General features: G+C 34.5%; 1 long non-coding RNA gene across 18 annotated transcripts; it reads left to right on the top strand.

Moving 5' to 3' along the window:
- The first annotated feature begins 10,633 nt into the window (after positions 1-10,633).
- LOC132616128 (uncharacterized) lies at positions 10,634-22,801 on the top strand. 18 transcript variants are annotated; one of them, XR_009573005.1, is made up of 15 exons: positions 10,634-11,368; positions 16,477-16,619; positions 16,727-16,911; positions 17,355-17,432; positions 17,572-18,563; positions 18,656-18,775; positions 18,883-19,055; positions 19,199-19,405; positions 20,265-20,334; positions 20,532-20,610; positions 20,823-20,857; positions 20,989-21,153; positions 21,268-21,393; positions 21,477-21,589; positions 22,085-22,478. It is a non-coding gene; the product is annotated as an uncharacterized LOC132616128 (long non-coding RNA). The 18 variants fall into 18 exon arrangements; XR_009573006.1 differs by lacking the exon at positions 10,634-11,368 and adding an exon at positions 11,400-12,164; XR_009573009.1 differs by lacking the exon at positions 10,634-11,368 and having other exon boundaries at positions 15,352-16,619; positions 17,572-17,645; positions 18,320-18,563; positions 22,085-22,453.
- Positions 22,802-25,727: the final 2,926 nt, after the last annotated feature.

The raw sequence follows: 25,727 nt of genomic DNA, 5'->3' as shown, positions 1-25,727 counted from the left end.
CCAAATTACCAAGGCAAACCCGAAACCTCTTCTTTCTCTTCTTCTATTTTTTTGTTGTTCTTATCTTCTAATTTCTTAAGCCTTCTATGGTATATGTAGTTGAAGTGCTTGGTCACATGACCAAGCACATGACTAACTAAAATGGGCTTGGACCAAGGCCTAAAGTGGCCGGCCATGCACCCCTTTTTGGGCCTCACTTTCAATTCAATTTTTGAGCCCAAAAACTTGTGAATCATATTTTGTAATTCTCGAAACTAATTTTCAAAATTCCAAAATTACCCTTAGCCTTGTCCCACACTTTCATGACTCTATTCTTTCATGCATAACTCTTATGCTCAACAAAATATCAAATTTGACCTCATATCTCAAGAATCCATTATTTATCGAATTTTTCCAAACGTGTGAAAACACGGGTTATAACAATAGTGATGACATGAATGAGCCAAACTATTGAAGCGATGGCACAAATAAGCCATTTGCGATAGTTTGATGGGGGGTATTGAAGGCTTTTTCGTATTTGTAATAATGTGGAGAAGTAAATAGGAAAACATTTTGTTAATTTAGTTGAGTATAGTATTTGAAAAGCTAAATGCACGTGTCAGCATTAATTACTGACTACCTGACTAGCGAATTGTTTTTGTTTCAACCTAAAATGTAGTGAATTTGTCAAATTATTGATTGCTTGCTTATTGAACTCGGTGAATAGCAAGAAAGCAGGATGCTCCAAATTTAGGGGTCAAAGAGTTAAAAAATAAGTTTTAGAAGACCGTCTTAGTGCTAGCACCATTCCAAACGTGTCTGAAGAAGAAGAGCAAAGCAAATGAAGCATGCCATGCCCGAAAGTAAATCAACTCATTGGACTGCTAGATAAACACCACCAGATTTCAAAATATCACGAACAGCAAACGCAATTAGGAGATGTTGTAAATATTGGTTCTTAAGAGCAACATTGAGTAGAATTTATGGGGTAAGTCAAGAAGCTTGCGTCGGAAGAACACATCAATAACAATAACTGCACCTAGGAAACCATCTTTTCTTCAATTTAGGTATTGACATGCTTTTGGTTTCATAGTTGGGGGCTAGGAAGAAAATTAGTAAAGAATAAAACTTTAAATAGGACTTTTATATTGATAAGATTTGTGGGAGCAGATACACTCCATTTTTTTTTAATATGTATAAATTATATTGGAAAATGACAATTTGTATGATATGGAATCCGCTTGATGCTAATGAACACTGTGGATCGAGTAGGCTGAGGCGGATATAGGATTTCTAGGACACATGGGTGCACCACTATAACAAGGAGGAAAAAATGTATTAAATGGTAATTGTTCCCTACTCCTCTAGGTAAATGACTCTACATTCAAACAAGTGCACCATTCAACCTTCTTGGAGCATGGGTACTAGCAGATAATACTATACCAATTCTAGAAATATGTATATAAAATACCTAGTTTTGTGGAGAGACCATGGGTTCGCGCCGGATCATAATTTGCTTGATTACACGTTGTCTTTTAAATTCAGTTTCCTCTGCTTCTGTTAACGATTGTCTCTTTGAATCAATTTATTTATGCACCTATTCTTTCTCTCTCTCTCTCTCTGTTTTTTTTTTAATTTCTAGTGATGGTTTTTTTAATATAAAACGCAGCATAAGTTAACACTGTTACCGTTAACATTCACAATTGATTTCTCTTGTTCTGGTTGTGTCATATCTTATGCCCTTCGCGCATGGTTCCAACTAAATTTTTGGGCCTGTCATCCCTTTGGTTTAATTGGCCCTATACTATACGTGGTAGTTTAAAATGGCGAGGGGGTGGGAGATTAATATATTTAATATGTGGCACTTTTCTTGTCTAAAAAAAAATTATAATTTTTAATAGGGAAAACGGTTTCCATTAGCCAATAAAGGCAAATTTGGGCCATTTGGCTAACAACATGGTTATGAGACACCTGTGAAACAGAGGGTGAAAGTTCTTTGTCAATACGTGAAGGGTTTATTTTACCATTTTTCCCCTTTTTTTTAAAATAAAAATAAAAATAATAATAATGTAATTAAAAAGACCATTTTTGCACAAATATCAAAACTAGGGATAATATTTAAATAGTAGGGCAAAAGTATTCCTTTTGTGAAAATCACCCCTAATGAGTGAGCACAAAAAGAAAACAGAAAAGGGTCAAATATACCCTTGTACTATCAGAAAAGGGTTAAATATACCCTTCGTTAAACTTTGGGTCCAAATATACCCTTTCCGTTATACTCTGGGTTCAAATATACCCTTCTATTATATTTTGGTCCAAATATACCCCTTATCCGTTAAAATTGTCCAAAGTGGACATGAAATGTGACGTGGCACTGACAACTTGGTGAGGTGGACACCATATGGCATGCCATCTCACCACTCGAAAGAGACCGTGCAAATCAAATGTACAATTTTTAAATTGTCCATATTCGAAATTATTTCTTAAAAATTATACTCCAACGGGGTCGTAATATACAGTACTCCTACTCGCGTTGGAAAGTGACGCAAAAGATTTATTCGTTTACTTCTTTCAGTTTTTGTTTCCTTTTGTGGTTGAAAAAACTGTAAAAGATCTGAATATCTGTACTGGAACCGGTAAAATTTGATTCAGGATTTCAATACTGTGAAAATTGGATTCGCATAAAACATAGATCGATGTATGCAAATTGATATAAGCTAGGGTTTAGAGTATACAAAAATTCTTTACCATTTCAAATTAGTGATTTGGGTAGCTGACTTTGTTGCAGTGAAGTTGAACGGAGATGATAACAAAACAGGGGAAAAGCGTATTGAAGAAGAGATCAAACTAATTGAGGCTACAGAAGCACTTTCTACACTGAATCTAATGTGTGAAAATACGTAATTCTGTATGTACACAGATAGATACAAACACATATGGGTGTGTATTAAAAAAACGATGTTAAACTGTGATTGTTGACAAAATAGTTCATAAAAAGGTTCTAAAATTTTTGTAATGGAACCGGTGAATTTCAGTTCAGGATTTCGATACCGTGGAAATGGGTTGGGGTGGTGAGGTGGCATGACATGTGGTGTCCACCTCACCGAGTTGTCAGTGCCACGTCACATTTAATGTTCACCTTGGACAATTTTAACGGAGGAGGGATATATTTGGACCAAAATATAATGGAAGGGTATATTTGAACAAAAAGTATAACGGAAAGGGTATAGTTGAACCCAAAGTATAACGAAGGGTATATTTAACCCTTTTCTAATAGTACAGGGGTATACTTGACCCTTTTCCGAAAAGAAAATAATGAAAATTTGACTGACAATATATCATTTATGTTTGAGATTTAAAGTAATTCTATAAATATACTTTGGACATTTTTATTTAACAATTTCTAATTATTGATTTAACGGGGACCATAAAAAAGATATTTAACCAAAAATCCCAATTTAAAGACGTGTCAGCAAAATACTATGTGATATACTAGAAACAGGCAAAAATAAACAATCATAAAATTTGTATCTCAAAGATTGTAGTACTATACACCAGAAAAGATAAAAAATAGTAGGAGTTGTTAAAACCACAATGTGAGTTCATGTTAATCTTTTTGCCTGGCGAATTTAATAATCGGAAATTCTTAAATATATGGCAGACACCAAGAATTCTCAAGCGACTATAGTAAATTTATCCAAACATAAGGGACCATTTTTGTAATTCTCCTTTTCAAAATTGACCACAAAATGGGAAACGTAGCCTTGACTTGTCTTCATCTGATAGTCTTCAAAGTTAGGGTTTGAATAATCTCTACTTCTCTTCCGTTCTTCCTTCAGCAGAGTGGATTGATCCACTTGGGTATGTCTCGCATTCTTTCTAAATAAAGTTATAAGCACGTTTATGCTTAGATAGGAATTATCTTTTTTTTTATAAGCACGTTTATGCTTAGATAGGCATTATCTTTTTTTTTCTTTCTTTTAATGTGACGTGTCACATTAAAATGTCATTGATGAATTTTATAATGTGATTCCTTGGTAAAAAAGTGTCAAAACTGATTTAATTTTTTTTCCCTTTGGAGAAATGAACTACCATTATTGGAACTAAATTTGTACTTACAAAATTAAATTTCATATTAGGTCTTCATTGATGTTTTTGAAGGCCTTGAGAGACAAGTTGGATGTGCATACACTCTCAAAGATAAAGTCAATGATAACACATTCACATGCACACTCGACTATGAAGGAGAGACAATTGATGTGTCTGTTCAGGTATACGATACCTTTGACAATGCACGTCAATTTATTAGAGACTTGAAGCTTTTGGAAGCAAGGGGTGTTCCCCATGTCGCTAGAGGGTATATGGTGCTACGTTGCGTAGTAGGGGGCAAAGAATATAGACTAGCATTCATTGAACCTGTGTTCGTAGTGAATTTATCTAACTTGGGGGAAGACTTTTGGAGGTATGGGAAACCTATTAGGATTACGGGATATGAAAGAGAGTGCTTCGGCTTCTGCAACGCTGCCCAGGATATCTTCTCGTAAGTTTTTTGCATGGTCTTCAATCTGAATTCCTCTACTCTTGCCATACTTACCATTTTTTTTCCTGAAAAAGTGCAATAGGTCTTGGTTGGAAGGGATTAACAGTGCTTCCATAACCCACGGAAACCTGTGTAATAATGGTGTGATGCTCGGTAAAGATGGCAAAATCCGGCTCTGTAATTTCTCCTACGAAACAAGTGGGTTATCTGTGAACCTTTATATTTTTAATGCTCGTTATACTATTATTCTTGTATATGCAACTGAGATTATTGCTTGTTGTTAAATTTTTATTTTTATATATGTAGGTAAACAAAAAGTAGGTGCCCTAATCTGAGACAAAAGATAAAAGCCCTAATCCGAGACCTCTTAGACTTCAAAGAGATCATAGGAAACTCAGTACTAAGTCATCCCAAATTATACCAGGGAGCTTATGAAGCACTGCGTGCACGCGACCCGAAAGCTTATGGACCACCGGATGACTGGAAGATCTTTAACTTCTTTTATGAGCAAAAATTAGTGTTTTCAAGTGAGCAGTATGTATCTTCTCTTTTTAGTTTCTCTTTTTTTTTTCTAAAAAAAATAAAAAAAAATAGAAGTTTAACTGTTTGATTTTTTTCCACCCGCTTCCTTCTTCATGCTACATGGGTCTATAGAGCACCTTTTTTCTGGAATCCGATAAAGGTGGGCGTGTTCTTTGAGATGTTAAATGAAATTATATTTAATGAATTCCGCTTGTATGACGATAATTTCTCACAAACCGGATTACTCCAAAAGGTTTCTCAAAAACATTTACTCCTGGCTATACTTGTTCAAATCATTATGCTTCTTACTTTTCTTTAAAGAATACGCTAAACAAGAATTCATCTCGGCAATTCCATATAGCTTAGCTTCATCTTGCCAATGCTTCAAGTGGGTACTCATTTTATCTCCCATACCATACAGGCGGAATTCATTAAATATAATTTCATTTAACATCTCAAAGCACACACCCACCTTTGAAGGGGGTCGAGGGTCGGGGCTGGGGGTCGGGGGTTCGGGGGTTCCGGGGTCCGGGGTCCCGGGGTTCCGGGGTCCGGGGTCCCGGGGTTTCGGGGTCACATTACTAAAAAAGTACTCCCTTCGTCCTATATTACTTGGTCACATTACTAAAAATATATGTCTATTTTTCTATTCTATATTTTTCTTATATAATATAAACGCCCAAGGTGGACTAACACAACAATAATAAGTTGTACAAAAAATAACGAAAATTGTAATCTAAGCAGTGACTAATATGTGTATATTTCAGAAGTTGAACATTAATTCTACGTCTTATGTGTTTACTTTTTAAGTCTCCACGAGTCCGCAATATCTCAATTGTCCTTTCATTTCCTTCATTTGGCATATACTCCCTTTGTCTCAATTTAAGTGTCTGCGTTTGACTAGACACAGAGTTTAAGAAATAAAAACAGGCTTTCAAATCTTGTGGTTCTAAATTAAAATGTGTATAATATAATAAAATATCTTTTGAATCTTGTGATTATAAACATGACATGTATGATATTTAAATTGTCAGCTTACTAAATATAAAAAGAGGCGGACATAACCAAAATAAGATAAATTTTAACAACAATTAAGAAATTAAGGGAAAAAATAACAGGAAAAGAAAAAGAATATGGAGACTCACTAAGAAAAATTGCAGTATACTTTGCAAAATATACAAATTATAAAGACTAACTAAATTGAGTAATTAAATTAATCATGTTGAGTCTCGTGCATCGCACGGGCGTAATTTGCTAGTCTATGGTTATAACTTATATCATGTAATATTAGGTGAGTATATTTAATATGATTTAATGCATTTGTTACTATTAATTATTGCTATTTTAATGCCAAAGTAGTACGTATACATTTCAATTCTGTACCCTTATTTACGTTTTTTTTTTAATTAATTATATCATGTAATATTATATCTTACCATTTAAAGGAGTATTCTTGATTACAAATTAGATCCAAGAATATCAATTAATTATATTTCTCCAATCAAGTTCGCTAAATTAGGTGAGTTCATTTAATAATGTCAATTAATTCCTTTTTAAAATTGATACAAATAGAATTTGTTGCCAAGTGATTTGTTCATATTACGCCACTTGGCTTAATATTAAGCTAGACTACCCTCCTTTTACTTTATTATTATGATATAGATATTATTATTATTATTAAGTATCCTAATATTTTCTCTTTAAGTTTTTTTTTTTTTGAATTCTGTCATGTAATATTATCTCACCATTTAAAGAAGTATTCTCGACTATAATTAGATCCAAAAATATCAATTAATTATATATTTCTCCTATCAAATATATCAAATTAGGTGACTATAAATAAGATGTCATGCATTTATTACCATTAAGTATTGCTATTGTATTGCCAAATTAGTACGTATACACTTTTCAATTCTGTACAGTTTTCTTATTTTTTTTTAATTATATCATGTAATATTAGGCGAGTATATTTAATATGATTTAATGTATTTATTACTATTAATTATTGCTACTGAATTGCCAAAGTAGTACGTATACATTTCAACTTTGCACCCTTTTTTAAGTTTTTTTTATTAATTATATCATGTAATATTATATTTTACCATTTAAAGGAGTATTCTTGATTACAAATTAGATCTAAGAATATCAATTAATTATGTTTCTCCAATCAAGTACATTAAATTAGGTGAGTTCATTTAATAATGTCAATTAGTTTCTTTTTAAAATTGATACAAATAGAATTTGTTGCCAAGTGGCTTGTTATAGATATTATTATTATTATTATTATTATTATTATTATTATTATTATTATTATTATTATTATTAAGTATCCTAATATTTTCTCTTTAATTTTTTTTTTTTTGAATTCTGTCATGTAATATTATCTCACCATTTAAAGGAGTATTCTTGACTATAATTAGATCCAAAAATATCAATCAATTATATATTCTCCAATCAAATATATCAAATTAGGTGACTATAAATAAGATGTCATGCATTTATTACCATTAAGTATTGCTATTGTATTGCCAAATTAGTACATATACACTTTTCAATTCTGTACAGTTTTCTTAATTTTTTTTTAATTATATCATGTAATATTTAATATGATTTAATGCATTTATTACTATTAATTATTGCTATTGTATTGCCAAAGTAGTACGTATACATTTCAACTTTGCACCCTTTTTTAAGTTTTTTTTTTATTATTAATTATATCATGTGATATTATATTTTACCATTTAAAGGAGTATTCTTGATTACAAATTAGATCCAAGAATATCAATTAATTATGTTTCTCCAATCAAGTACATTAAATTAGGTGAGTTCATTTAATAATGTCAATTAATTTCTTTTTAAAATTGATGCAAATAGAATTTGTTGCCAAGTGGCTTGTTCATATTACGCCACTTGGCTTAATATTAAGCTAGACTACTCTCCTTTTATATATATAGTAATATAGATATAGAATATTATTATTAACAACTACTACTACTATGTGTTGATAATATTGTATGAGTATATTACGTGAGTTTATATTATTATTATTATTATTATTATTAGTAGTAGTAGATTATTAAATTAGGTAGTATTTTGAACTACCCGCTCCTCTTGCCCCATCCATTTGAAGAAATTGCCATTGACACCCATTTGAAGAAATTTCCATTTGAAGGACAAACTGTGCAATTTCTTCCTTTCTGGGCTATGTTCAATCATGGACTGGAATTTAATAATAATGGAAATTGTTGTTTGTTAAATTTCATGGAAATTGTCCAATCCGCTCCTCTTACCATTTGTTAAATTTTATGGAAATTCATGGGGAATGGAATTTAACAACAATGTAGAAATTGCACGAACTGCCCATGATTTCACGAACTGGGTTGTGTTCAATCATGGCGGCGGCGGTGGGGGTGGTTGAGGAGAAAGAAGAAGAAAGAGAAAAGAATGGTTTTTTTTATTTTTAAAAAACTAATTTTTATTAAAATATAAAAACTATTTTTACTGTTTTCACTCGCTATTAATTTTTTTTTTGCCACGTCAGCCAAAAAAGGTACAAAAATACAGAAAAAAATAAGGCCAAGGGGGTAATAGGTCGCCCGTAAAGGTTGGATGCGTCATAATTAATCCGAGTATACGTTGAGGGGTTTTATGTATTTTCCCTTTAAGATTATATTTTCTTTTAATTTTTTATTTAGTTTGAGTCTGCAAATTTTGATTATTAAAGATATTGAGTACTCCATCCATCTCATATTACTTGCCCACTATATCCTTTACACGCTCCTTAAATATTAAATAAAGAGTGAATCCCACTTTACCCCCTAACATTTAAGGGTTCGGAAACGATACCCCCTCACATATTGAATGAGAATGATAACCCCCTTATCCAATATTTTTTGGTGAGAATAAATAATTAATCTCAATAAAATAATAAAAAGTCACTAAACTAGCCATTGAAACGAGATTTAATCTTTGTTAAATCTTACCTATATTTTTCTCCATATGTCCAAGTTTTGAATCTTTCGTCTCTCTCTCTCTCTCTCTCTCTCTCTCTCTCTCTCTCTCTTTCTCTCTCTCTCTCTCTCTCTCTCTCTCTCTCTCTCTCTATATATATATATATATATATATATATATATATATATATATTGTATATGTATATATTAACAATTAAAATTAAAACACAAAATTTGTGGACTGGAAACAAAAAAGAAGATAATTCAATTGCTTAAGTAAAATAGTGCTAAGTAGTAATTATTAAATTTATCAATATATCTTACGACAAATAACAAGAGAAAGTTTCGTCATATTCAGTAAATACTTTTCTCATATACACATAGTAAGAAAAGTATTTACGGAAGATATATATATTGTATATAGATGTGTATGTGTGTGTGTATATATATTATGAATTAAATCTAAAGATTAAATCAAATAATATTTAAAAAGATTTAATTTGTTTACTTTAATTTCACGGAAATATCGTTTATTTGAGTGTATTATATCGAAAATTAGATGATACTTAACATTTTATTATGATACAATGTCCTCAATCAAGCGACATCACAATTTAACATAGATTAGTGTTTTTTAATATCGTCCGCTCGCGTGGGTACTGATACTAGACTGTATTTAGATTATATAATAATTAAGATCTTGGCCCTCTAGTCCAAAAAAAAAAAAACAACGACATCTAGCTTGAAATTTATTAACAAATTTTTTCAAGTAGTTGTTATACATTGTTTTCAGCGGAATAGGTGAATGAGACAATATTAAGAGTTATATATTGTATTTAATTCTAGAAAGAAAAAGAAAAAAAGATCTTTATTAAAAACAAAAGATTCTCACCGGAAAATATTAGATAAGGGGGTTATCGTTCTCATTCAATATGTGAGGGGGTATCCTTTCCCAACCCTTAAATGTTAGGGGGTAAAGTGAGATTCACTCTTTAAATAAATAAGGAGTATAGTTTTACTACCTCACCCCTATCTCTCTCCAATAAATGCACCCTAATCAATATTGATTACTTGAAGAGCACTTAATATTAAGAGTAAGATGAGAAAGATTTAATAATTCTATTTTGATTTTATAGTAATTCGGGACATACAAAGGCTCAAAATGCCATCGAACTATCGGAAATTGCTCATTTATGCCACTCGTCAATAGTTTGACTCATGTATGTCATTGCCTCAATAGTTTAACTCATTTATGCCATTGACATTACCAAAATGGCTCATCCATGTTATTTTTCATTAACGTCAGTTTACAATATCAGATATGACACTTGACCGCTAGCTAGAGGTCTACGTCGTTTAATTAAACCAACACAAAATAAATCATTTTATTGTAATTTAGTGTTTAATGAAAAATATTATGGATGAGTCATTTTGATAATAGTGATGACATGAATGAGCCAAACTATTGAAGCGATGACACAAATAAGCCATTTGCGATAGTTTGATGGGAGTATTGAAGGCTTTTTCGTATTTGTAATAATGTGGAGAAGTAAAATAGGAAAACATTTTGTTAATTTAGTTGAGTATAGTATTTGAAAAGCTAAATGCACGTGTTAGCGGTCATAATCTTCTAAATCTAAAGCATCTATCTATCTATCAACCTTTGTTCCTCTCTCCTCTAACCTACTATTGTTCTCCCATTTCTCTTCACAAGTCCCAAGTTGAACCGCCTTAATGGATTCTGTTGTTTCCATGGTTGTTCTTAATTTTCAGATTGCATGTGATCGTTTATGTGGAAGTTATGTTCCAATTATCATTTCTATCAATAGTCCATCTCTTAACTTCAATGGAAACAGTGGAACTGGTTGTTTTTGTTGGAGTTTTGGACATAATTCACTATGTTGTGGTTTCAAGCTGTTGTTGCATGTCTAAATTGACATGGGATTTCAATTGACTCTCGATCAATGGAATTGATAATTACGAGCGTTCGGTTTCGAGATGTATGGAATCATTTTTTTTTATTAGTGCCGGGTGTCCGAGTCTCTTTGAGCCCCAACTAATCCCGGGGTGCACAGGCCCTCGACAAGGAGTTTCCCGCAAGTGCACCACGGTTAATTCAGGGTTTCCCAGTCCGATGGCCCTCAAAAATTGTTTGCACCCAACGGGTTTCGAACTTGAGACCTTGAAAGGGAGCGGCCCAGACTCAAGTCAATTGCCACCAAGCCAACCCCTGAGGGTTACGAGATCTATGGAATCATCTTCATATCTATATCAAATCAAGGTTATATGCGGTATTTGTTTTACACCAATTTTGAAGGAATTGAACTGCTTAGATTGACGATGGGATCTGAATTTAGAGCATTACCAAATCAACCAGGTAAAGCAGTTCTCTTTAATTCAATTGATGCAAATCTAGCACTTATTTTCAGTGCATAGCCTATACGTGGATGAATTATTCATTCTCCCAAAATTGATAGTAGTATTTTTTTTTTATATATCTTTTTGGTTAATTACTTCCTTCAAATTTGAATTCAGATATGTGATATCTCTAATAAGTAGTTACTTAAGTTCCAAATTGTAGTCTCTTGTAGCGAATTGTTTTTGTTTCAACCTAAAATGTAGTGAATTTGTCAAATTATCGATTGCTTGCTTATTGAACTCGGTGAATTGCAAGAAAGCAGGATGCTCCAAATTTAGGGGTCAAAGAGTTAAAAAATAAGTTTTAGAAGACCTTCTTAGTGCTAGCACCATTCCAAACGTGTCCAAAGAAGAAGAGCAAAGCAAATGAAGCATGCCATGCCCGAAAGTAAACCAACTCATTGAACTGCTAGATAAACACCACCAGATTTCAAAATATCACGAACAGCAAACGCAATTAGGAGATGTTGTAAATATTGGTTCTTAAGAGCAACATTGAGTAGAATTTATGGGGTAAGTCAAGAAGCTTGCGTAGGAAGAACACATCAATAACAATAGCTACACCTAGGAAACCATCTTTTCTTCAATTTAGGTATTGACATGCTTTTGGTTTCATAGTTGGGGGCTAGGAAGAAAATTAAAAAAAAAAAAAAAACAGAAATTGAAGGAAACTTAAATGATATAACTTATAACAGCGCAGCTAGGGTTTTATGTACGCATACTCTTCTCTCTTCTCCTTCTGGCATCAGCTTCAGGTACGCATACTTCTCTCTTTCTCCTTCTTCTTCTTCTCTCTTCCTCCTCTGTTTTCGGCTTCTGCTTCTTCTTCAGTTCTTCTTCTTTTTTTATCCCCTATTTCCAGCGACTTCTCCTTTGCATTTTTTTTTTTTTGCCTTCTTCTACTCTTTTTATCCTCTGTTTCCGGCACTACTCCTCTGTTTTTTTCTCCTCTGTTTTTTTGTCTCTCTTCTGCAGTGAGGCAGTGACTGTTTTGCTCCTCTTTTTTCTGTTCAATAATTGTTAACTTTTGTTATAAACAGTAGGTTATGAATTAGTATTGCACTATTGCTTGAATTTTAGTATTGCTTGTCTTATCACTGATGAATTATTGAGTCATTCAAGTTCTAGACTTTTAGTATCAACTATCTACTTTTAATTTTTGAATTGAAATATTTGTTAATATGTTATTGCTAGTGAGATTTTGATTATTTATATATGCAATTAAATATTTTAATTTTTTAGTATTTATTGGCGCCGCACTTCAAAAAGGCGAGCGCCTTGCCGCAGGCCCTTGTCGCCTTTTGTCGCCGCGCGCCGTCCAAAACACTGACCCTTCTATTATATTTTGGTCCAAATATACCCATCCTCCGTTAAAATTGTCCAAAGTGGACATGAAATGTGACGTGGCACTGACAACTTGGTGAGGTGGACACCACATGGCATGCCACCTCACCACTCGAAAGTGACCGTGCAAATCAAATGTACAATTTTTAAATTGTCCATATTCGAAATTATTTCTTAAAAATTATACTCCAACGGTGTCGTAATATACAGTACTCCTACTCGCGTTGGAAAGTGACGCAAAAGATTTATTCGTTTACTTCTTTCGGTTTTTGTTTCCTTTTGTGGTTGAAAAAACTGTAAAAGATCTGAATATCTGTACTGGAACCGGTAAAATTTGATTCAGGATTTCAATACTGTGAAAATTGGATTCGCATAAAACATAGATCGATGTATGCAAATTGATATAAGCTAGGGTTTAGAGTATACAGAAATGCTTTACCATTTCAAATTAGTGATTTGGGTAGCTGACTTTGTTGCAGTGAAGTTGAACGGAGTTGATAACAAAATAGGGGAAAAGCGTATTAAAGAAGAGATCAAACTAATTGAGGCTACAGAAGCACTTTCTACACTGAATCTAATGTGTGAAAATATGTAATTCTGTGTGTACACAGATAGATACAAACACATATGGGTGTGTATTAAAAAAACGATGTTAAACTGTGATTGTTGACAAAATAGTTCATAAAAAGGATCTAAAAATTTTGTAATGGAACCGGTGAATTTCATTTCAGGATTTCGATACCGTGGAAATGGGTTGGGGTGGTGAGGTGGCATGACATGTGGTGTCCACCTCACCGAGTTGTCAGTGCCACGTCACATTTAATGTCCACCTTGGATAATTTTAACGGAGGAGGGGTATATTTGGACCAAAATATAATGGAAGGGTATATTTTGACCCAAAGTATAACGGAAAGGGTATATTTGGACCCAAAGTATAATGAAGGGTATATTTAACCCTTTTCTGATAGTACAGGGGTATACTTGACCCTTTTCCGAAAAGAAAATAATGAAAATTTGACTGACAATATATCATTTATGTTTGAGATTTAAAGTAATTCTATAAATATACTTTGGACATTTTTATTTAACAATTTCTGATTATTGATTTAACGGGGACCATACAAAAGATATTTAACCAAAAATCCCAATTTAAAGACGTGTCAGCAAAAGACTATGTGATATACTAGTAACAGGCAAAAATAAACAATCATAAAATTTGTATCTCAAAGATTGTAGTACTATACACCAGAAAAGATAAAAAATAGTAGGAGTTGTTAAAACCACAATGTGAGTTCATGTTAATCTTTTTGCCTGGTGAATTTAATAATCGGAAATTCTTAAATATATGACAGACACCAAGAATGCTCAAGAGACTATAGTAAATTTTACCCAAACATAAGGGACCATTTTTTGTAATTCTTCTTTTCAAAATTGACCACAAAATGGGAAACGTAGCCTTTTCTTGTCTTCATCTGATAGTCTTCAAAGTTAGGGTTTGAATAATCTCTACTTCTCTTCCGTTCTTCCTTCAGCAGAGTGGATTGATCCACTTGGGTATGTCTCGCATTCTTTCTAAATAAAGTTATAAGCATGTTTATGCTTAGATAGGCATTATCTTTTTTTTATAAGCACGTTTATGCTTAGATAGGCATTATTTTTTTTTTCTTTCTTTTAATGAAACTAATTTTATAATGTGATTCCTTGGTGAAAAAGTGTCAAATCTGATTTAATTTTTTTTTTCCGTTGGAGAAATGAGCTACCATTATTGGAACTAAATTTGTACTTACAAAATTAAATTTCATATTAGGTCTTCATGGATGTTTTTGAAGGCCTTGAGAGACAAGTTGGATGTACATACACTCTCAAAGATAAAGTCAATGATAACACATTCACAGGCACACTCGACTATGAAGGAGAGACAATTGATGTGTCTGTTCAGGTATACGATACCTTTGACAATGCACGTCAATTTATTAGAGACTTGAAGCTTTTGGAAGCAAGGAGTGTTCCCCATGTCGCTAGAGGGTATATGGCGCTACATTGCGTCGTAGGGGCAACGAATATGGACTAGCATTCATTGAACCTGTGTTCGTAGTGAATTTATCTAACTTGGGGGAAGACTTTTGGAGGTATGGATTACGGGATATGAAAGAGAGTGCTTCGGCTTCGGCAACGCTGCCCAGGATATCTTCTCGTAAGTTTTTTGCATGGTCTTCAATCTGAATTCCTCTACTCTTGCCATACTTACCATTTTTTTTCCTGAAAAAGTGCAATAGGTCTTGGTATGGAAGGGATTAACAGTGCTTCCATAACCCACAGAAACCTGTGTAATAATGGTGTGATGCTCGGTAAAGATGGCAAAATCCGACTCTGTAATTTCTCCTACGAAACAAGTGGGTTATCTGTGAACCTTTATATTTTTAATGCTTGTTATAATATTATTCTTGTATATGCAACTGAGATTATTGCTTGTTGTTAAATTTTTATTTTTATATATGTAGCTAAGGAAACAACAAGTAGCTGCCCTAATCCGAGACAGAAGATAAAAGCCCTAATCCGAGACACAGACTATGAGCTCTTTGAAGTCTAAGAGGTCTCGGATTAGGGCTTTTATCTTCTGTCTCGGATTAGGGTAGCTACTTTTTGTTTCCTTAGCTACATATATAAAAATTTAATAACAAGCAATAATCTCAGTTGCATATACAAGAATAATATTATAGCAAGCATTAAAAATACAGATAACCCAGGAGAAATTACAGAGCCGGATTTTGCCATTTTTACCGAGCATCACACCATTATTACACAGGTTTCCGTGGGTTATGAAAGCACCGTTAATCCCTTCCATACCAAGACCTATTGCACTTTTTCAGGAAAAAAAATGTAAGTATGGCAAGAGTAGAGGAATTCAGATTGAAGACCATGCAAAAAACTTACGAGAAGATATCCTGGGCAGCGTTGCCGAAGCAATCTCTTTCATATCCCGTAATCCTAATAGGTTTCCCATACCTCCAAAAGTCTTCCCCCAAGTTAGATAAATTCACTACGAACACATGTTCAATGAATGCTAGTCCATATTCTTTTCCCCCTACCACGCAACGTAGCGCCATATACCCTCTAACGACATGGGGAACACCCCTTGCTTCCAAAAGCTTCAAGTCTCTAATAAATTGACGTGCATTGTCAAAGGTATCGTATACCTGAACAGACACATCAATTGTCTCTCCTTCATAGTCGAGTGTGCCTGTGAATGTGTTGTCATTGACCTTATCTTTGAGAGTGTATGTACATCCAACTTGTCTCTCAAGGCCTTCAAAAACATCCATGAAGACCTAATATGAAATTTAATGTTGTAAGTACAAATTTAGTTCCAATAATGGTAGCTCATTTCTCCAAAGGAAAAAAAAAATTAGATCAGTTTTGACACTTTTTCACCAAGGAATCACATTATAAAATTAGTTTCATTAAAAGAATGAAAAAAAAAAGATAATGCCTATCTAAGCATAAACGTGCTTATAAAAAAAAAGATAATGCCTATCTAAGCATAAACATGCTTATTACTTTATTTAGAAAGAATGCGAGACATACCCAAGAGCTGCTTTCTCTTATTCCCTGTTTTCTCTCTATTCTACTGTTGCAACTTCCATTGCTGCTACTGTTCTTGTGCTGTATTACTGTTTTTCTGAATCTGCAACGTTTGGTATTCTAACATCCCCTTCCCAAAAGCCCAAGTTGACATCTGGAGTGGGGAGTAACATAACATGGTTGGTTGGGGATGACTCTAATACCATGTTAGAGAGGACAGTGGTGCTAATCCAAGACTCAGCAGTTTGCTCAAGGTGTATGAATTGTCCAAGACTATATATAAGGTGACTACAACTTATACACTTAATCTGTACGTGATTCTAGCAGCTACAACAGACGTGGCTTTGCTATCTGCTTGTAGTCATTCTCACTTTTTCCTTCCTTTGTATAGGTGAGAGACGGGGCAATGAAAATGATAGTCTGTGTAGATCTGGTTTGATTCCTGCCCTTACCTGTTACTTCGAAGAAATCGGGCAATTATTGGTGGACTGTTTGGACTGAAATAAGTAAATGTTGTTTTGACAATTCTGTGGAGCTCAACAAATGATGTTTGGTTAACTACAAACCTATTCCCATGTATTTACCATGCTAATCCTGATAGTTGCTTGAGATATTTCTGAAGGAATTCTTGTCTCATGTAGCTTTTAAGTTTGTTTTGTAATTCAAGTCTCTGGGAGAGCGTTTTTTCATTTCAAACTTAAATGTCTATTGGAAAATGATGGCAAGTAATAATAAGGAGGAAAGTGGTATATGATCCCCACTTTCTCTTCCAATCTAGTTCGGGGAGCACATTATTCGTCCTGTGATGCTCTAGCATTCTCTCTCCTCCTTGTTCTGTACTGCATATAGTCAAGGGAATATAAATTACTACTGTGTCCTAGTTTCGTTTCTGTAATTCTGACCTTGTTTCTTCCGGATGTTTCTTCGTCACGAGGTTGCCATTTCATTATATTTCAGTAACTGCACCTCTACATATGAAAGTTTCTCCTTCCAGGATCTGAATCGATTTTTATTTGCAGGAATTCGGCTAAGAGCCGTGAAGAAGCACTGTTTGCATTTGAATGCTTCTGTGAGAAGCTTGGGAAGTTTTTTGAACCGTATGTCTGCATGTGTATCAATTTATATTTCCTTTATCCGGAAAATGATACAAATGAAATGCTTATCCTTGTATGTAATTTGAACTTGGATTTGGAATTAATCAGCTTCGTTTCACCTGTCTCCCTGTTTTTCCTTCAGGTATGTAACTCAAAAGTTACCATTCCTCTTGGTTTCATTCTGATCAAGTGGTTGCGGTGCATGCTGCTGCTCGGGTAATGATGTCTCAGCTTAGTGCTCAAGGAGTGAAACTAATTCTTCCATCACTTTTGAAGGTTCTTAATTTAGCTTTCCCCCTTTACCCCTTAGCTCAGTGCAGTTGACTCTATCCGATATTGGTTGAGTGATGTGGTTAGCTGGATGATGGATTAATCTTGCACAATGTTGTTTATTCACACTCAGAGAGTACTCTTACGAAGACATGCTCGAAATTCTTTTCCAGTATACATTTATTCCGACAGGCTCATGTCGTTTAAGGGGAAATTATAGGTCTTGAGAATGCTTTTCTGATGATGAGACATTGTTGCACAGGGGACCACATTGGTCAATCTTTAGGACTGTTTGGCTGCGTAGAAATGGAGAAACTGTAAACTTAATGCATGCCCACTTGCTCTTTGACTTTTGAAGAACAAGTGTAACATTTCATGAATGCGTATATTGTGGGTTAGATTAACTTTTGGCATCTGTGAATTTCATCTGAATTGGATCCTCAGTTCCTTTGTTGAAAAACCTTAATGGGTCTAAGATAACCAGAAAAACTTTGATATTCTGCTGTAGTTGATGAGTCCGCTATTAAATATCTTCCCATGTGTTTCAGATTCGCTAAACTCATTTATTAGTTATCCTTCATTACATGATACCTATATTTACATTACTTTTCTGAATCAAGGCCTTGATGATAAAGCTCGGAGGTGCTATGGCCTACTGTGCTCCACAGCAATTGCCACAATGTCTCCCTATGATTGTGCCCAAGTTAACTGGGGATTGTCCTTTTGCATCCAAACTTAGTACTTACTGTCTCTGACTACAGTGCCGTACTAGTCTCAGTTTCATACCGCTTTGGTAATACTGTACAGGTGCTTACTGATACCCATCCCAAGGTTCAATCAGCTGGACAGACAGCCCTTCAGCAGGTTAAACAATCTCATGCTCAAGTTTCTCTTACTTCTCCGTGTTCTACTTCTTGCCATTAATTGTTTATTTTTATGTCTTTTGTTGAATACAGGTTGGGAGTGTTATAAAGAACTCTGTGTTATCTGCACTTGTCCCTACTCTTCTAATGGGTATTACAGATCCCAATGACTCAAATGAGTATACAAAATACACCCTTGATATTCTTCTCCAGGTAAATATGTTTACTGATAACATGTTATCTGGTTTCTGTGTACCTCTTTCAAAATCTGATTTGTATGTACTTTCTGATAAGCTAATTCCTTGTTCCAATTCTTTCAGACAACCTTTGTGAATTCAATTGATGCTCCTTCTCTCCCACTGCTAGTACCAACTGAGGGCTTCGTGAAAGGAGCGGCCGAGACTAGGAAGAAAGCTGCACAAATGTGTTCATTAGTGCAGAACCTGAGGACATGATACCCTACACAGGACTACTGCTCCCTGAAGTTAAAAACGTACGTCTGAAAATAATTGGAGTAACACATTATGATGAGTGCAAAAGTTCACTCAACGCCGAAGAAATAATCAACATTACTGCAACTATGAATGTTTTTCACTTTTCGACTTGGATCTTAACATTCTTTTCACACGATTTCAGATGCTGATGGATCCAATTCCTGAAGTTCGATCTGTTGCTGCAAGAGCCATTGGTTCTCTTATACGGGGGATGTGAGAAGAAAACTTCAGACCTCAGTTACCAATTCAAAAAAAATAAAAAATAAACTCCCAGACCTGGTGCCTTGGTTGTTGGATACTTTGAAGTCTGATGGCAACAACGTTGAGCGTTCTGGGGCACAAGGACTAGGTGAGGTATAATTATCTCATCCAGTGTTACTTGGTTACATCTCTCTCTCTCCCTCACTCTCCCCCCTCTCTCTCTCTTGTCTTGTTATAAGGAGTTGAAAACCTCCCTTTTGTTAGGATTTTATTTCTAGAAGAACCTGTCGTTGAGGAGGCCAAGCTTAAGCCTTTTCACTTAAAATAAATTTTGGATATCAATTCTAAGTTTGCATTAGCATGGTCTCTTACCTGTGCTCTTTGATCAAGAGGTAACTATAATAGATCTCTTTTGGACTTTAAAGAAGTTCTTTCAATATTGTCGCCAAGATTAAAGTTTTATGCTGTATGTACACTTTGCTTGTCCTCTTGCATTGGTTTAGCGGGGTGGTTTTAACTTTAAAATAAGTTGGGGACGTTTGCATAAACAAGTTGAAATGGATTTTATTTGAGCATCTTTATCGTATTGGCTGTTCTCTCTCTTTTAAACTTGGCTGTCATGGAGTGAGGGCCAAGAAACAATAATTAACAAGCATAGAAAAGGCTCTCCCTTTCGGGTGCAACATCAAGGAGTTTTGAGGGTGGTGGTGGGTGGGTGGGTGGAGCCAGTAATACCGAATGGAGAGACTCTGCTTTTGAGCCGCTTAGGGTTCTCATTTTCACATTCAACTTGCAAGTGTTTTTTCCTCTTTCCCAAGTACTGGCTGCACTAGGAATTGAGTACTTTGAGAACATACTTCCTGATATAATTTGGAATTGTTCTCATCAAAAGGCATCAGTTCGTGATGAGCACTTGGCACTTGAATTTTTTGAAATTTGTGTTCAGATAGATGGATAACTTCTACTTCTGTATATATTCTCATATGACATTATTTGGCTACTTGTAGTATCTGCCAAGATCTTTTGGCGTCCAATTCTTGAACTGTTTGCAGCAAGTTCTGCCAGCGATCTTAGATGGTAAATATCTCTCTCACACACACACACGAGCACACGCACGCGCACACACAAGCACACGTACACTCACATAAAGATAAACAAAAAATTAGCATTCGTTCTTTCTAGTTGGCAGAAACCGTTCAAGTATTATGAGTGGGTGTCTTTTATGTTTACTGGCGTTGAGATATTTCTTGAATTAACAATATATTCTACAATAGGTTTGGCCGATGAGAATGAATTTGTGCGTGAAGCAGCACTCAGCGCTGGCCATGTTCTGGTGGAGCACTCTGTAATTACGTATGCCTCCTTTGTTATCTTTTGTATCTAGTTTTGAGCTAGTCTCCTGAGTTTACGTTTGGGTTCCCGTTAATGGCTTTGGTGCTATAATATTTAATTGGTTTAGATATACACAATGGAAGAGGCTATCTTGAAGTGAATGATAATGCTGCTATGATAACAGTTTGAATGATAATTTATCTGCTGACCATTTTGTTCTTCTTTGGTTCCAGATCTTTGCCTCTGCTTCTTCCGGCTGTGGAATAAGGTATTTTCAAGGATACTGCCTTATCAGGCAGAGTTCTGTAGAGTTGCTGGGTGACCTTTTGGTCAAGGCATGTGTCGCACTTCAGCATCATATTGTAGAAAGCAGGTTTATTAATGTAATATTTCTTCTAGGTTGTTGGAACATCTGGAAAAGCACATCTTGTGGTAGTGATGATGAGGGTGCAGTACTGAGGCTCATGGACAAGATATTATTGAGGTCCTCAGGAGGACAAGCGCAATGAAATCCTTGCTGCATTGTATATGGTCTGAACCGACGTCAGCATAACTCTACGCCAGGTAGTGTTTATTTCAAACACTATGGGATGCTTCAATCATGGTGCTCAACTTGTTTGAAGATGTTGATTATTGTAATTAATGAACTTTAATTACTTTGTATTTTATTTTTTTCAGGCTGCTTTGCATGTTTGGAAGACCATTGTAGCAAATACTCTGAAAACGTTGAAGGAGATAATGCCTGTACTGATGAGCAAATTGATAAGTTTTCTAGCATCTTCATCCTCCTCTGAAAGGAAACAGGTCTGTTGTTACCCTTGTTTACGGTTAACAAGAATGTCTTAAGTCGTTGTGGAGACACAAATTCTTTGGCCTGAAATTTGCAGGTCACTGGATGAGCATTGGGGGAGCTTGTTAGGAAGCTTGGAGATAGAGTCCTTCCTTTGAATTTCCCAATATAATCACGGGTCTAAAAGATCCTAATCCAAGTAGAAGACAAGTGAGTACTTTAGTTCTTCTGTATGCTTCCAGGTGTTTTCTATAATTTCTCCGAGTATTTTCAGGTGGTTGATAGTGTTTTTTTTTTTTTTTGAATTTAATAAAAGGCAACCCCAGGAGTGGGGTTAGTCGGAACTACCAGTTTATTGGTACCAACAACAATTACATAGTTTATAAGCTTCATTCATATGTTAATTGTCAAATATCCCGCAGTAGGTGGGGTTAGGCGGAACTACCAGTTTATTGATACCAACAACAATTACGTAGTTTATAAGCATCATTCATATGTTAATTGCACTGGTTTGATGCGTTTAGTAACTTACCATTATAAGGAATGAATGCTAAGCTGTGTTAGCTACAGTAAATGGCTTTTATTTGCAAACTTCGTCATGGTGACCCTTTAATTGGTGCATATTTTTTGTTCTAATCTTCTTATTTGTTGTTTTTTTCCTCACTGGAATACTTCTGGTATATGGGTTTCTTTTTCTTAATCCAGTGGAGCTGCTGTTATATTTGCCAGATCGCCCTATTGTGGATTAATCGGTGTCGTTCATATGGTTGATGGCTGTTGGAACAATTATTTGTGCAGCTCTTTGGAAAAAGTTTATTCAATCTTAGGGAAATGACGACCATGAACTATCACCCAACCCCAGTACACACACACACAAAAAAAAAAAAAAAAAAAAGATGCTCTCCGACATATTCTTTTGAGTTAGCAATCACATCTATGCCTTGGTGTGTGGCTATTTTGATAGACTTGTCATCACTGAATCTAAAAATTGATCTAGTTATTTTAGATTACCCTGGCTGTTGGATTGTGGGTTACAATTTTTTTTTTCCAACAGAGAGATTGGTAGTTTACAAATTTAGTAAGATTGGTAGTTTACTAATTTAGTAACTTTACCATTGTTTTTTTTTTTTTTATTAAATTGCAACTTTACCACAGTTTTGGTAAAATGCAGGATTATCCAGGAAAGGAACTTTTTCACAAGTTTGCCTGTGGTAGGAATCTAGGAGATTGAGATCTTGAAATGGTTTCTTAAAAAAAAGATGATCTTGAAAGGTTCAGTTGACCTGTTTTGATGATAATTCAGGTTGATCTGAGTTTTAGGGAGACTTGGGAAAGTGGAAATTTAGAAATGAGAATTTGGGGCTCCAGAGTTATTGAAATTGTTGAATGGGGGATGAAGAAGTGTTGGAAAAAGAAGAAAGAGGGGATATAGTGAGTGATTCGTAGTTTGTGTGTATGATTTTGTGGAGTTGATGTGATAGCAATCTTGGAAATTAAGATATTCAAATGATTCAATTAATCTTTCTAGCGAACGATTAAGCCGAACTAGATATTACGTGAAAATGCAAACTTGGTTAGTTGAATATTACAATTGCAAATTTGGGTTTATCTTTAAAAAAAGCAATCTTTGACACACCAACTTCATTCCCTTTGACACACAATCTTTGGGTTACCATTAATTTTATTTTAAAAAATTGTAACTTTACCACATACCGCAAAGTTCTGGCTTAATGCAGGAGTATCAAGGAAAGTAAGTTGCCCGCTAGTTTGTGTATAATTTGTGGAGTTCATATGGACAGGAATCTTGGATATTAAGATATTCAACTGGTGCCATTGATCTTTCTTGCGACCAATTAGGCGGACCTTGATATTACCAAAAAAATCAAAACTTGGCAAGTTAAATATAGGATTCTTGGAAATTAAGAGAACTTTCCCATATTTTACCCAACAACGAAATTATCTGAGAGTAGATGAGCTTTGTTTGTATAAAAAAAAAGATTTTTTGCTTTTCTCACCAAGGATTTTATTTTTCTGTTCTTAAAAAAAAAAAAAGATCTAAGATTTCTAACTAATGGTAGCTGTTTTGGTTGAAAAGTAGAAACTCCTTTCCCATGTGATACTTTTTGCTTTCCGAGAGTCAAACAAGGAGATTTTTTGTCGCGATTTATTAGTATACTTTTTAAATACTTTAAATTATTAATTATTGTGACTTAAATTACTTTTAATGCAATTTCTAAATATATGAATGGTTTTTCAAAAAAAAATTAAAGATTATATGTCCGAATTCAAGGTCAAAATATTGAAGTTTGACTCTCGATAAGCAAAAAATGTCGCATAAATTGAGACGGAATGAGTACCCCTTCTTAACAAGGGGAAAAAAGTTTCCTCCTTTAGTAGTTTTGCAAATTCCTATAGTGGAATGTACGTAAAGGGTTCCTCTCACTGCTATTTCATCACTAAGCGTTTGGCCATGCGGTATGAAATTATGATTTCATATTTTGATTTCAAATCAGTGCTTGTTTGTGTCTTTTCATAAAATTTTAACTTCAGCTTCATATCAAAATTTTAAATCCCAAAATTGTCAAAAAGACTTGATTTGGAATGATTTCAAATTTTTAAATGTAAAAGTTACCCCGTAAATTTATATTTTGTAAAAATAGATCCATAATTATATTAAATAGTGTATATTAAAAAGCTCCCACTTGACCCATGTTTTCCTTATCCATACAATGTGGGAGGATTATATTAAATAATAGTTATGTTACAACTCATGTTCAATTTTTCTTTTTATTGAACCAAAGCTCGATCAGTAGATGTTGTATTTTTTAGAAAGGTCTTCTAGTAGCGTATTAACTTTGTTATATACTATGATTGGCTCATTTGGTAAGATTGTATAAGGATTGAGGAGGTTTTGATGGGTTTCACAACTTTTGGGGTTTTTATGTTTATGAGAATAAAATGCAACTTAAGAAATCTAAATTGCATGTCTAGACAAAACTTCAATCTGGTGATAATCTATACTCTTATTTTTGCCCGGGGGCTGGGGGGGGGGGGGGTAGGGGATGGGGGATGATACACTGCTTACCTCTTCTTAACAAGGGAAACAAAGTTTCCTCCTTTAGTGATTCTACCAGTTCCTATTATGGAATTTCCGTGAAAATTTCCTCTTACTGCTATTTCATTCTATGAGTATTATTGAGAATGTGTGTGTACGTGCGCGCGCGCGTGTGTATATATATATATGTATGTATGTATGTATGTATGTGTATATATATATATATATATGTATGTGTGTGTGTGTGTATATATATATATATATATATATATATATATATATATGTATGTATGTATGTATGCATGTGTATATATTGTACTCCTTCTGTTTTAAATGTTTGTCGTACTTTTCTTTTTAGTCCGTTTAAAAAAGAATGCCTCTTTTATTTTTTGGCAACTGTTTAACTCAACTTTTCACAGGACATGTTTAAGACCACAGGATTAAAGGAAATTTTGGTAAATGCTACACATCTTTCATTTAAGACTACAAGATTCAAAAGTATTATCTACTTTCTTAAACTTCGTGCAAAGTCAAAACTAGACAAACATTTTGAAACGGAGGGAGTAATAGCTTTAGTCTTTTTATGGTACAATTGTAATTAAGGTAAAGTAGGATTGCATATTTGGAGTTCTATTAGAATAGGTTTACCTTATTAGACTAGGAGAAGGAGGACCTTACTTTTATATAAAGAGGTCATTATGATGAATACAAAGAATTCTCCCATTATTCTTGTCTCTCTAAATTCTCGTGCCTGTCTCAATAGTAACATGGTATCCGTGCCACGTTAAAATGAACACAAAAACCTTAAAACAATGGCAGGTGACAGTAAAGAAACCGGTGAATACCAGCAAAGGAACTGTCGGTGATGAAAACAAAACCCAAAGAAAAACAATCTCTTCCTACGACATTACGTCGAATGATAACCTTGGAATTGTGGTGACACAAAGTCCAATTGAAGGGTGAAAATTATGAAGAATGTTATAGCTCATGAGGACAGTCCTAAGAGCAAGAACGAAGTTCGGCTTCGTCTACCGGACGAAGAGTCGCCCGACTTGGAAGATTGGTGAACTATAAACTCACTGTTGGTGTCGTGGATTCTCAACACCATAGAACCGACGCTTCGCTCCATGATCACACATAAAGAGGAAGCAGACGAATTATGTATGAGCATCCGAGGGTGGTTCGTTGTTATTAACGGTCCTCCGATGCAACAACTAAAGGTGGAACTAGCGGAGTGCAATCAAAAGGGAAGGACCATAGTGGATTACTGTGGAAAACTCACCAAGTTGTGGG

This window comes from Lycium barbarum, chromosome 10 (genome assembly GCF_019175385.1).
Source record: "Lycium barbarum isolate Lr01 chromosome 10, ASM1917538v2, whole genome shotgun sequence".
Classification (NCBI taxonomy): Eukaryota; Viridiplantae; Streptophyta; class Magnoliopsida; order Solanales; family Solanaceae; genus Lycium; species Lycium barbarum.
Note: the sequence above shows the minus strand (reverse complement) of the source record. Positions and strands in the feature narration are given on the sequence as shown.